The sequence below is a fragment of the Filicampus tigris genome, chromosome 2 (genome assembly GCF_054856515.1).
Source record: "Filicampus tigris isolate MCC_2025a chromosome 2, RoL_Ftig_1.0, whole genome shotgun sequence".
In the NCBI taxonomy this organism is placed as follows: Eukaryota; Metazoa; Chordata; class Actinopteri; order Syngnathiformes; family Syngnathidae; genus Filicampus; species Filicampus tigris.
In genome coordinates this window covers 29,216,531-29,228,158 of record NC_141218.1, presented here as the reverse complement: position 1 = coordinate 29,228,158, position 11,628 = coordinate 29,216,531, and the positions used below count along the sequence as shown (strand labels likewise).

At 41.4% G+C, this 11,628-nt stretch overlaps 1 protein-coding gene across 1 annotated transcript in view; it reads left to right on the top strand.

Annotated features, from left to right (window-relative positions):
- The first annotated feature begins 9,468 nt into the window (after positions 1 to 9,468).
- The window catches only part of htr4 (5-hydroxytryptamine receptor 4), a 99,988-nt gene continuing 97,828 nt past the window's right edge, over positions 9,469 to 11,628 (top strand). Inside the window, exon 1 of the mRNA XM_086020111.1 lies at positions 9,469 to 9,713. The gene's annotated coding sequence lies outside the window, so the exon portion shown is untranslated. The remainder of the gene's footprint in view (positions 9,714 to 11,628) is intronic.

Here is an 11,628-nt window from a genome sequence, read left to right as displayed (position 1 = left end):
CAGCAAACCATTACACAGCAGGTTTGCTACGATGTATTTCCAGAGCGAAAAAGAAAGAGAGAGAGGTGAATTAGAGCGAGGTTGTTCTAAAGTTCAATGAAGACATCCGCGAACGTGTCACTGCTGCAGTGCTGCGCGCAGTTTGACTTTATACTCGCGGACACAAAGTTGGTTTGAAAATGTGTAACAGTTGCCTTCCAAGTCGGGGGGCGTTGCTTCAAAAAGACAATGGATCTCGTGCCTGGTACAACAAAGGGACCTAGATGACTAGACGATGCATTTAATTGCATTGCGAAAACGATCTGGAAGGTGGCGGCGAAGGTGGTACGTGCGTGAGTAGCTTCTTCACACACACATATGTGCCATAACACACACGCCGCTGCCAAACTAGTTTGCTTCGCAGCAACAACGAGCTGCGTGGTGGATCCTCTGCTCCGTGGCAACAAATTGCCGGACAGAGCCGGTGGAAACTGTACGTCATCGCAACATGTGACATAACGGACCGATCACGAGAGCAGCAACAATTCCTGATGTGTGCGCGGCATGTGTTGTAGACCCGTCGCCAACATGTCTCAGAGCACAATACGTCGGTCACGTGATGCAATGCGGCAGTTGTCGGGTAGGGTGAGATGAGATTTGGCCGCCTCGTGACCACGTCACACTCATGAATCCCGATTAGTGGGCCGGACTAAAATCCACTTCCGCCCTTGCTTAGTCCGCCCCTTTTTTCAAATGTGTCACCCCCTGACCTCCGCCCCAAAAATGGGCGTCCGGCCGGGCCAGACCGTTCCTCCCCCGGGACGGACTGCCCAGCTCTGCAATTAACTTTGCAAAAAGCCTCTTGGAACACATTGTGTTTACGTATCTTGGTGACTTATTAAAGGAAACAGACAAGAGATGACAGAAAGTGCATGGACCCCATTATTTTGACAATATTCGCGACGTATTTACAATGACTTTGAATGGACAAATGTGATCAGTCATGACATCACGCCAAGACATGGGGGAGGGGCCGGGGGGCGTGGTTCGGTACCAGGAGGCGGTTCTGAACTCGTTAGTTTTGTACTGATTTCTCAAAAACAAATTGATAAAAGTTAAAATGCAAGCTAATATCATTTTCCTGATAAGAAAAAAATACATAAATGGAGCTTGTTTTTGTCAAATAGACCGCCCTGGCTGGATGATCCCTTTAAATAACAGTTTTGCGTTTTATTTTAGGAGACTGGAACAGATTAATGGCCTTTCAATTGGGTGATTTGAGTTAAAAGCGTGGTCACGATTTTTCGTGTCAATCTTGGATTTGGGTCAATTCAGCTTTAAGAATGCAACGAGCTTCTTGTGTGTTTTTAGTATATATTTGAGTATATATTACCGCCTCATCAGCCTATATGTGTATTTTTGCAACGGCCTTGTACGTAGATCATTTATGTAAAGTGATGCGACACCATTGACCGCAACACACTGTTTCTGCTTGTTGAGATATAGAGAGCGGTCGCAAATGGTGACATGGTGACCTTTTGTTTTGTAAGAACTTATTTTGCTAGTTTTTTTTTTCCAATAAAAAGGAGATGCTTGTGCTGGCTTGCTCAAAAACAAATAAAAACAAACAAACAAACAAATATATGACTTTATATCCATTTTAAAGCTTGCTCTGAGAAATTGAATTTAGTTTGTTTTGCTAAAAGAATTTTATGGTCAACAGTGCCAAACGCCTCTGGTCTAAAAATACGGCACTCACATCAGCGCCGCTCTTCTCTAAGAAGCTCTTGGTTATTTCTAATAACACACTGATGACTTGGTTGAGTGATGGGTGCTAAAACCAAATTGCTGTGGATATAGAGCGGTTTGGCACTTTTTAGATGCTTTGTCAATAATTTAACAATCCATTTTTCAATTATTTTGAGACCACTGGTAGCATCTTAATAGGTCTATAGTTGTTTTTTTTTATCACTTTTGCCTGAAGATAGGACTGACCACAACTGTTTTCCATGCATGTGGGACTGCAGAATTTTAACGGATAAATTCACCATATATCATTGCGTCAGTGTGTTCCTCTAAAAAACATCAAGGTCAATATCATCTTAGGCTATCGAGGTGTTGAGTGATCCATTAATGTTGGCTGCTTCTACTTTGGTTATCTTATTTACATTAAAAACTGGACAAGTCAACTTGACTTTCAAGCCTGCGTTATGGTTTTCAAATTTGTGATTTTTAAGGGAAAACAGTCTTTTTTTATGATGGTCATTTATGACGGTCATTTCTCTCTCTCTTTTTTTTAACTGGGGTGAATTTTTTTTATAAATGGAAACAAGTGTTAGGTGATGCCATGTTATTAAAAGGCATTATCTTGGTAGTTATTTCATGCTTTATCATGGACTACGGATCCGATTCTGTGCTGCCTGCATCAATAACATGTGTCCACAAGCTGTGTCATGTGGATGGAGCTGTTTTATGCCTTGCGTAATGGCATAACATCAATCGTGCGTGCGTGTGTGTGTGAGTGACCTGGCTTTGTGTTGCTCTTTATGTTAGCCCTCAGGCTGCTTCCATTGTGTTGTGCTATTTTATGCATATACTGTATGCTATATATTGTGTCTATATATTGTATGATGCGCTCTTGCTGGTTTCTGTGTGCTGCCTTCTTGACAAAGTCAACATGTTGTGTGGATCCCCGCTTGTGTAACTGCCATTTCTCTTGAAGCTTCTCAGTCCAACAGCAATAGAAAAATGAACACAGAAAATAGAGTGTCCGAACCTATCTTTCATTCGGATTGACAACACACACGCACACGTGCACACACACACACACCCACACACACACGCCCCCCCCCCACACACACACAAGAAATACACTGAAAGGATAAAAACAATTACGATATGTCATATTCTGGTGAGAATAATAAGGAAATTTTCCAAGATAAAAAGTACCGGTACTTAAAAAATATAGTTATCCTATTCTAGAGTGACTCTTAAAGTATGGTACTATTACTACTAGTGGTACTCGACTGGTACTTGAATCACTGCCCAAGTTCAGTTGTATTTAGCTTTTAGTACATTTTCCCCATGTTTAGGAGCAGTGTTAATGTTCAAACTGTTCATAATGTTACAGTGACTTGCAGTAGTATTATTTTCACTTATACCATATAAGCTAATTGTATTTTAATGTTGGTCATTATGGTGGTGAAAATCATTGAATTTCTTTGAGGATTAAAAGTTATATTTTCTGTAAAGAGTAGTCATTTTTTTATTACAAATAAAGTCAATTTTTTACTGACCCTGTGTTTCCATTATTTTCTATGAGGAAAAACGTTTTGAAATTAGTTTTGTGAGAATTGAAAGAGTCAATTTAGTTGAAACCCTTGTGAGAAAACATTTCTGGCAGAAAGACATTCTGCGCGTGCCGTGCATGCAGTGCGAGGAAGAGCGCAGAGGAGGGGGAAGAAGAGGAAGAGGAGGAGGAGTGACAAACAGAAATGAATGAAGGGGCAACCCCACGCTGCGTCTATAGACGTGCAAGTGTGAATCATCAGACATCCCAATCAGCGCAGTGCTTGCCACGCTCGCCACCTACCAGGCACAGATGGTGTTTGTGAAAGATGCCGGAGTGTACAGCAAGCTCCTCACACAACTTTTTACTCGCTGGTAGAAAAGTGGAGGTCATGTGACAACACTTCTTGTCCAGCTCTTTAGAACACAGCAAATTGGGTGAAAAATTGCCTCAAAGTGGCCCGTAATGATTATAAACACGAACAGCACGAAAACAATCTTTTGCAGGATTTGCTAGAGCTGTGTGAAATTCGGGGGAAAAAAAGTCCTAGGAAGCCAGACAAATAATATTTTGGGTATCAATTGTTATGAGATTATGGTCACATTATTTTGCGATAAAAAATTGTAAATTGTAAAAGTTGAAAAAGTCAGAGAATAAAGCCGTCATTTTTCAAGATGATAAAAGCTTTTTTTAGGATGTTTGGGAATAAATATTTCATACCATGAAATTTAAAAAATTGAAAAAAATACTAGATGAAGCTTCTGAATGTTTGTGAATGCTTGCGAACGTAGCGAATTTTGGGTTTTCCTTAGTGTTCGCAAAAGGTTGCAAACAGTTGTAAAGATGTTTGCTGATAGTTTTTTCTTGTCCCAGGCACACAACAATGACAAGAAAAACTGTTTGGGACACGTAAAAGGTATCTGCAAACATCCTTGCAACCTTTTACGGCCTTGACAAAAACTCCAAATTTGCTATGCTCACGTTCACAAGCATTCACTGCTCAGTGAGATACCAGGCCCTATTTTCATGCCGTGGTTAAGTCTAGCGCTAAGCGCAGTCTAACATCGAGCATGGGTGAAGTTTGCTATGTTTTGGTATTTTGCTAGACTTTGCACAGGTATAATTGGGACTTTGTGCACTGTGGTGGGATTGAAGTACTATTTTCCCGGCCAATCCATACGGTATCTCTCATTTGCATCAAAATCAGGGTGTTCCAAAATCAGTACGCCCGAGTATGTGATTGATATTGCGGAAACAGAAATAGACTCGATAGGGTCCGTGAATGGCATTGGCAGATAAACTGCAAAATCTCACTTGATGATGATGATGTAGTCAGCAGTGCATGTGACATGGGCAGACACCACCTCAATTTTGCGTCTATGTGTGATCCCAACACAATAGTGCTGGGGGTGCTATTTAACCATTTTGAAGAGATGATAATGATTAGAATCTAGTGTTGTCACGATACCAAAATTTTGACTTTGATACTATACCAGCATAAAATACTTCGATACCAATACCGAAACTGTACCTAGACAAAAATGTAAAATCAGCAAAAGCAGCAAAATTATAACGAATAAATGAACTCCAAATTTAGACAAAAATTGTTGTTAATTCAAAATATTGGGATAAGCTTGATAAGAAAAAATAACATTATAAACATTGTTAAACATTTATGAACATTTGCACACTACAGAGAGTGAGATACAAAAACTATATTACACTGTTTCTTTCTATACTTAATATTTATATTTTATAGACTACATGTGAATCAAACGTTAAGAAAACTATCCATCCATCCATTATCGATACCGCTTATCCTCACAAGGGTCGCGGGGTTAAGAAAACTAGTTTGCATTTATTTATTTAAATGTAACTAGAAGAAAATGTGCACAGAGGTTTATTGAGCCATTAGTGTAACATCTACTGTAATGCAGTATTGAGCAGGTTATGATCATTTTCATGGCCAGATATGCAGCTCATAGCCTCTATGCTTTTTGGACACAGAATTAGCCAATCCTGATTTTAAGGATGTCATTTTTGAAAAATAATGAGATCAATGCCTGCATTTATGGGTTTTTTTCGGCTTCAGTTTTGTTCCTCCATCCACTGGCATGCTGATTTTTGATTCATTGTCATTTCCGTTCCAGGGTCTATTGTTGTGCGGTCAGTCTTTCACCCCAGCTCTTGCAGACTGTAAGAATAATAATGCATTTTATTATTCATGTTGATTTTTCATGATTAAGCCTGTTAGTTTTGTAGGTTTAGCTTTATACTATACACGAATAATGATGTATTTTATTATTCATGTGTTTGATTTTTCTTGGTTAAGCCTGTTAGCTTTGTAGGTTTAGCTTTATATTATATAAAAACAGGGGGGAATGTAAGAATAATAATGCATTTTATTATTTATGTGTTTGATTTTTATCATTAGGCCAACTTGGTGTGCTTTGCTTTCACATATGTATGTTAATGGCTCACAAACACACACATACACACACACACACACACACACATAGACAAAACAAGTTCATAGTGTTCCAGCTGCTTTCGCTCCCCTTCCCCTTAGAGCTGGAACACCTTTGTAATCAGTGACACCGAAGAAAAATAAAAAGAGAGGGGGCGCAGGAGCCGGGCAGAGGGTTTTAGGAACTGTAATCGTACACTTCCCTGCGCTCTCCTTGCAAGTAAAAAGACAATATTGTTGTAGAGCGTCTTCTCTCCTCATTGTGTGCATTGTTTACGAATGTCTCACTTGGTGTGAACCTGACACAGACTCAAGGGTATTTTTCCGCTTGGGCTTTTTGGAGCAATGATTTGGTGAATCCATGTCACTTATTAGTGAAAGAGTCCTGCCAGCATGGATACGAATGCAAGACCATTGGGGTCTGTTCCCTCCTGCCAGCAGTCTCTTTAGGGTGTCACCAGGTCTTTCCCAGGTTGTCAACGTTTTGACACGAGAAGAGGGCAATAGTTTTTGAAAGCGGAAGTCAACCCAAACATATTTTTTTCCAGAATATGTTCTGTGCAGGCCCACTTGTTGAGACATTCTGATTAGTATCGCATTTATGAAATATGAGTTAAGCAGCAAAATTCACCCGCTTTTAGCCATCTCTGGGGGTGGCCATTTTGTCACTTCTGTTGACTGAAAATGACATCACAGTTGCGGGCTTAGGTAACGACCAATCACAGCTCACCTGTTTTCTGAAGCTGAGCCATGACTGGTCGGTATTTGAGCCCTATGCATCTGTAATTTTCAAACAACAGCGGTGACAAAATGGCCGCCCCCTGACATGGCTGAAAATGGATGGATTTCTCATATTCCACAAGCAATATTAATCACAATGCCTTGTTTCAACTAGTGGGCCTGCATAGAACATATTCTTGAAAAAATGTTTTGGGTTGACTCCCCGTTAAGGTTTTTTCTTTTAAAGAATACAGATGAAATATTAATAATTCTTTCCAAGATTAAGGATATTATGAAAAATACCATTTTTTGTAGCCAAAGAGAGGATTTTTCAAGCAAAATATAGTTGTTCTAGATAAAAGTTCTATCAAGACGTTGCAATCTCATGAGAATGATGTTAGATGTTTTTTTTTTTTTAGATTAAATGTGGGGTTTTTTTTCAATGAAAAAAAAATCTCATGTTGCGAAAATGTAGTCATTTAAATTGAATGATGACCAGTTACTTGTGTGGAACGTCCAAAAATATAATTATGTGTCTATGACAAGAGGCTGAGTTATTTATTTATTTAAATTTAGAGAGAAAATATATTTGGCAGCTGTAACCCATCTTCAACTGCCCTAATCATGCACCAGCCTCAGACTCTGCCGCACGGCCAGATTGTCAAATACTATACGATGAGTTTGTACTAAGGATGTCACAATATCGGCAAGCAATCAGGCAAGCATGGATCTTTTTTTAAATTGGTAGGAATGTGTATCATTAGATAGTATATCCACAAAAATGTTTCAACAAGCCATGCCGAAAACAAACACATGAAATTTGAACCTTAGATCAAACTGACTTTTACGCAATGCTTACTTTGACTCCTGACGGTGCTACTGTATTTTTAACGCCATTCTACTGTCTTGATATTTAATCAGAGCTGGGCCTATGTGACAGACCGGTCCGCCTATGACGGATGCCCATTTTACAGGCGATAAACGGGAAACTTAAAAAAATAGTCGAACTATAGTCGACTATAAGCGTAGTCGGAATTCCGTTTTTTCCCTTCGATGAAATCGTCTGTTTTAGCGGTCCCCCACCCACTTAAATGGTATCGATGCAAAGCGCCGCTTCTCTGCTTTTAGAATGTGTTGGAATTATATTGTTAGGACAAACGGTTCATGAGTTACGGTGATATGAACAACATATCATCTTTGTCACTTTCCATTATGACACATGACTTCCCCCGCCTCCGCGCCGTAGTGTATGTGGTACCGACAGAAAGCTCCACTTCTCTGCTTTCAGAATCCGCTGTAATTACATTTCTGTCTTAAACGGTTCAGGAGTTGCGGTGATTTGAAAAACGTGTCATCTCTGGATGGTGCTAAAAGGAGACAGAATTCTCTTGTTGCTGCTGTTGCAGCTTCTTTACGCATTTCAGTCCATCCATCCATCCATTATCTATACCGCTATCCTCACAAGGGTCCCGGGCATGCTCGAGCCTAACCCAGGTGTCTTCGGACAGTAGGCGGGGGACACCGGGAATTGGTTGCCAGCCAATCGCAGGGCACACCGAGACAAACAAACATCGGCACTCACGATCACACCTAAGGGCAATTTAGAGTGTCCAATTAACCTACCATGCATGTTTTTGGAATGTGGGAGGAAACCGGAGTACCCGGAGTAAACCCACGCAGGCACGGGGAGAAGATGCAAACTCCACACAGGGAGGTCGTGGCCGGGGTCGAACCCATGACCACCGAACTGTGAGGCGGACGTGCTAACCAGTCAATCACCGTGCCACCGCATTTCAGTCTTTCGTTTCAAATATCGCTCAGCGATTAAAGTTTTAATTTTTATCCTGAAATTGGCTTACCTTAACTAGAATCCCGCGGTGCATTTTAGCCAAAGGTACAAGCCTAGTAGAGATGAATGCAATTTTTAACCCTTGTTGTCAATACTTGTGCTCTTGTGGTGACTGCTTCTCCTTTGTTGTTGGGGGCGGCTACATTATCTTCTTCTTCGTTGTCATGTTTCAAACCGAAGAAGAAGTAACTCTGTAATCATGGCAAGTTCATGTTGTTTCATCGTCCCTGTGCTGAATGCGTCAGGCTTGGGTGGCTGAGCATGCTCCGCTCACAAGGCTCAACTCTTGACTCTCTAGTTTGTTGAAGTTGGTAGTCTGAAACGCGAACGGAAGCCCGTTTAAAATGATAGTCGGACCGGCGTATAGGCGATTGCTATTTGGTCCGGCCGGACAAAATGGCGGATAAACGGACGGCGGAATGGTACCCTGGCCTAGACAGAAGGACGATGAACGGACTTCTAATTTTTAGTAAAATTTCTAGCTCTGTACTTTATGAATATATATGTATATAGACAAATAGCTCTCTCCAAGTGCCCGTGTACCTTAGGAATTCCCCCAAATTGTGCAGTGTGTTATTTATTTGCTCAAACATTTTTATGTCTTTGTTCATCGATCCATGCCCGTGACATACAGAAGACGAGAAGAACAATTCAGCGCCTTTCCACAACTATCACACATCACAATTATTTCAATACACAGTATTGTATATCCTTTTTGTCACATTTTAGTTTGGTAGTGTGCTGTGAGAGTATTACTGTATTCTACTATAAAGTATGCGCTTTTGGCTCAGTGAAGGTCGGCAAACTCTGGTGGATCGAAGTGTCTAACAATTCTCACTTTCACTCCCATCAGTTCGCAGCAGGGGGCGACAGAAATATTTGAACACCTGTGCTTAACTTTTGATTTCATTTTAGCCACCAATTTTGGCGGTGCTCTGGAATTTACATAATTTTTGAGCCATGTGCGCGTCATCATATTATTTGTGTTAATTAATTTGAATAAATTATTTTTTTTCATTAATTTCTCAACGAGTGCGTTCACGCCCCCTCCTCACGTGCACGTCCAGTCTGCATGAATGAGGAGTGGCGGTTTGAGCGCGCGCACGTTGCGTGGAAGCATGTGTCACTCACATGCGGAGGAGGGATCAGAGTGGGCGCGTACGCACTCGCGCACAGACAGCCGCGCTGCATCCACTTCTTCTCGCGTCAGGCACTCTTCCCAAATATCTACGCGCACACGCAGCTGGCTGGCTGGACTCGCCTGGTTGAAGTCACTCAGTTCCCTCTCGTTTCGGTTGCCTGCGCGCCTCCGTGGTCTGTGTGTGGAGCTCCGAGATCGGAGGACGATGTAATTTTTGGAGGGGGTTTGGATTTAGCACCGTGACAGGCTGGAAGCGCGCGGAGTCATGGTGAGTATCGTCTCCTTTTCCTCGCCACCTTTGCGGCATTTTGACCTTGCTCAGTCTTCCAAGTCTCATCAGGTTTAAGTGAAGTTAAAGGTTTGTCAGAATGCCCCAAATCAGAACGTTCAGCATGCCTCCTCCTTGCAGCGACGAAAGGAGCTCCACTTTAAAAACCTTCATTCACAAAACATGTGCTTTAATTTTTAGGGTGTAAGTATGGAGGAATGCGCCTTACAAATTGAAATGGCTTAAATTCGGTTTTATTCTAAATGGTCTTTTTCATTGTATTCAGCGTAGTGACAATATTTTGTTAGATAGGAGTATGAGAACGCCCCCCGCCACCCGCCACCCCGCCCCAAAGTCCCACATTAGGCTATTTAGCGACCACCGGAATTCTTCATTTAATAATCTTATTTGTTTTTTCAAATTCAGCCTCCGGTAGATATGTATATTATGAATAGATTCAAAAGAATAAAAGACTCTAAAGCTATGCCAGGAAGTCTGGCATTTTGATTTAGAGTTTTTTTTATTTTAAGTGCATTTTGGCCATTTACGCAAACAAATACATGTATCAATCAATCAATCAATCAATCAATCAATAAAATTTTATTTATATAGCACTTTTCAAACATATGATGCAACTCAAAGTGCTGTACATTAAAAACGTCATAATACAACATAAAAAGAGAACCCGCTCCCGCCTTCCCTCCCTCCCTCGCAATATACGCAAAGGCAGACATCCACAAGCACACCTGTACTGACACACGCACACACACACACACACGCACACCCACCCACACACACACACACCCACACCCAAACACACACACACACAAACACGCACACGCACGCCCCAATCCCCCCCCCCCCCCCACACACACACATGACCCTAAAAAGCCACATGGCAAGCCACAGAGAAACCATATGAGGAAAGAGTACCCAAGGGGAGCTTGTCTACGCTGAGAGGAATGATAGCCCATGGCCACGGGTAGCACCACCACCAAAGAGACCCCCGGGGCAGACCCTAAACATAGCGCATGGAAGCCATCATAACTCCCAGCGCGGAGGCACCCCTTGAGGTAACACTGGAGGTAAAAACTGGATGAAGCTAAAAGACAATGACAATGAAGCTAAAAAGACAAAGCAATAAAAGAAGCTAAGAACTATGAAACAATGAGATTGGATAAAAATAGTAAGAGACATGGCGGCACGGTGGTCGACTGGTTAGCACGTGAGCCTTACAGTTCAGAAGTCGTGGGTTCGATCCGGGATCGAACACACAACCTCTGAACTGTGAGGTGGACGTGCTAATAACCAGTCGACCACCGTGCCGCCCTTGGAGAAAGACCAGTCTTTCTAAAATCTTACTTAAAATGGTAAGCTACTGGTCTGTAGCTGTTAAAAATGCTGGGGTTCACATTCCTCTTCTTCAGAAGGGGCTTCACCACCGCCGTTTTAAAGGCGGCGGGAAGACTCCCGTCTGAAGAGAGAAATTGGCTATATTTAAAATCTGTTCCTCAAAAAATCCATAAAATGTCTTTAAAAGAGATGTGGGAATTGGATCAAGAAGGCAGGTTGTGGGATTTACCTGGGCGAAAACTCGACCAAGTGTCCTTGCATCAACCAGGTCAAACCTTTCCAGATGTCGTCAACATGTACATTAAAATCGCCTGTTATTAAAATTAGGTTGTAAATGGAATATGAAATCGATAAAAATTCAGAAAACTCACTAATAAAAGAAGTGGAATGATGGGGAGGTCTGTAAATAGTGACGCAGATTATAGGACTGCTAAAAACAAAGGATTGATGTTCAAATGATAAATATCTGTTAAAAATGATCTCCTTTGAGATAAGACTATTTTTAAAAATGGACACAGTCCCACCTCCTTTTTTTCCCATCCCTGGTAGAAAATAAAAAGTT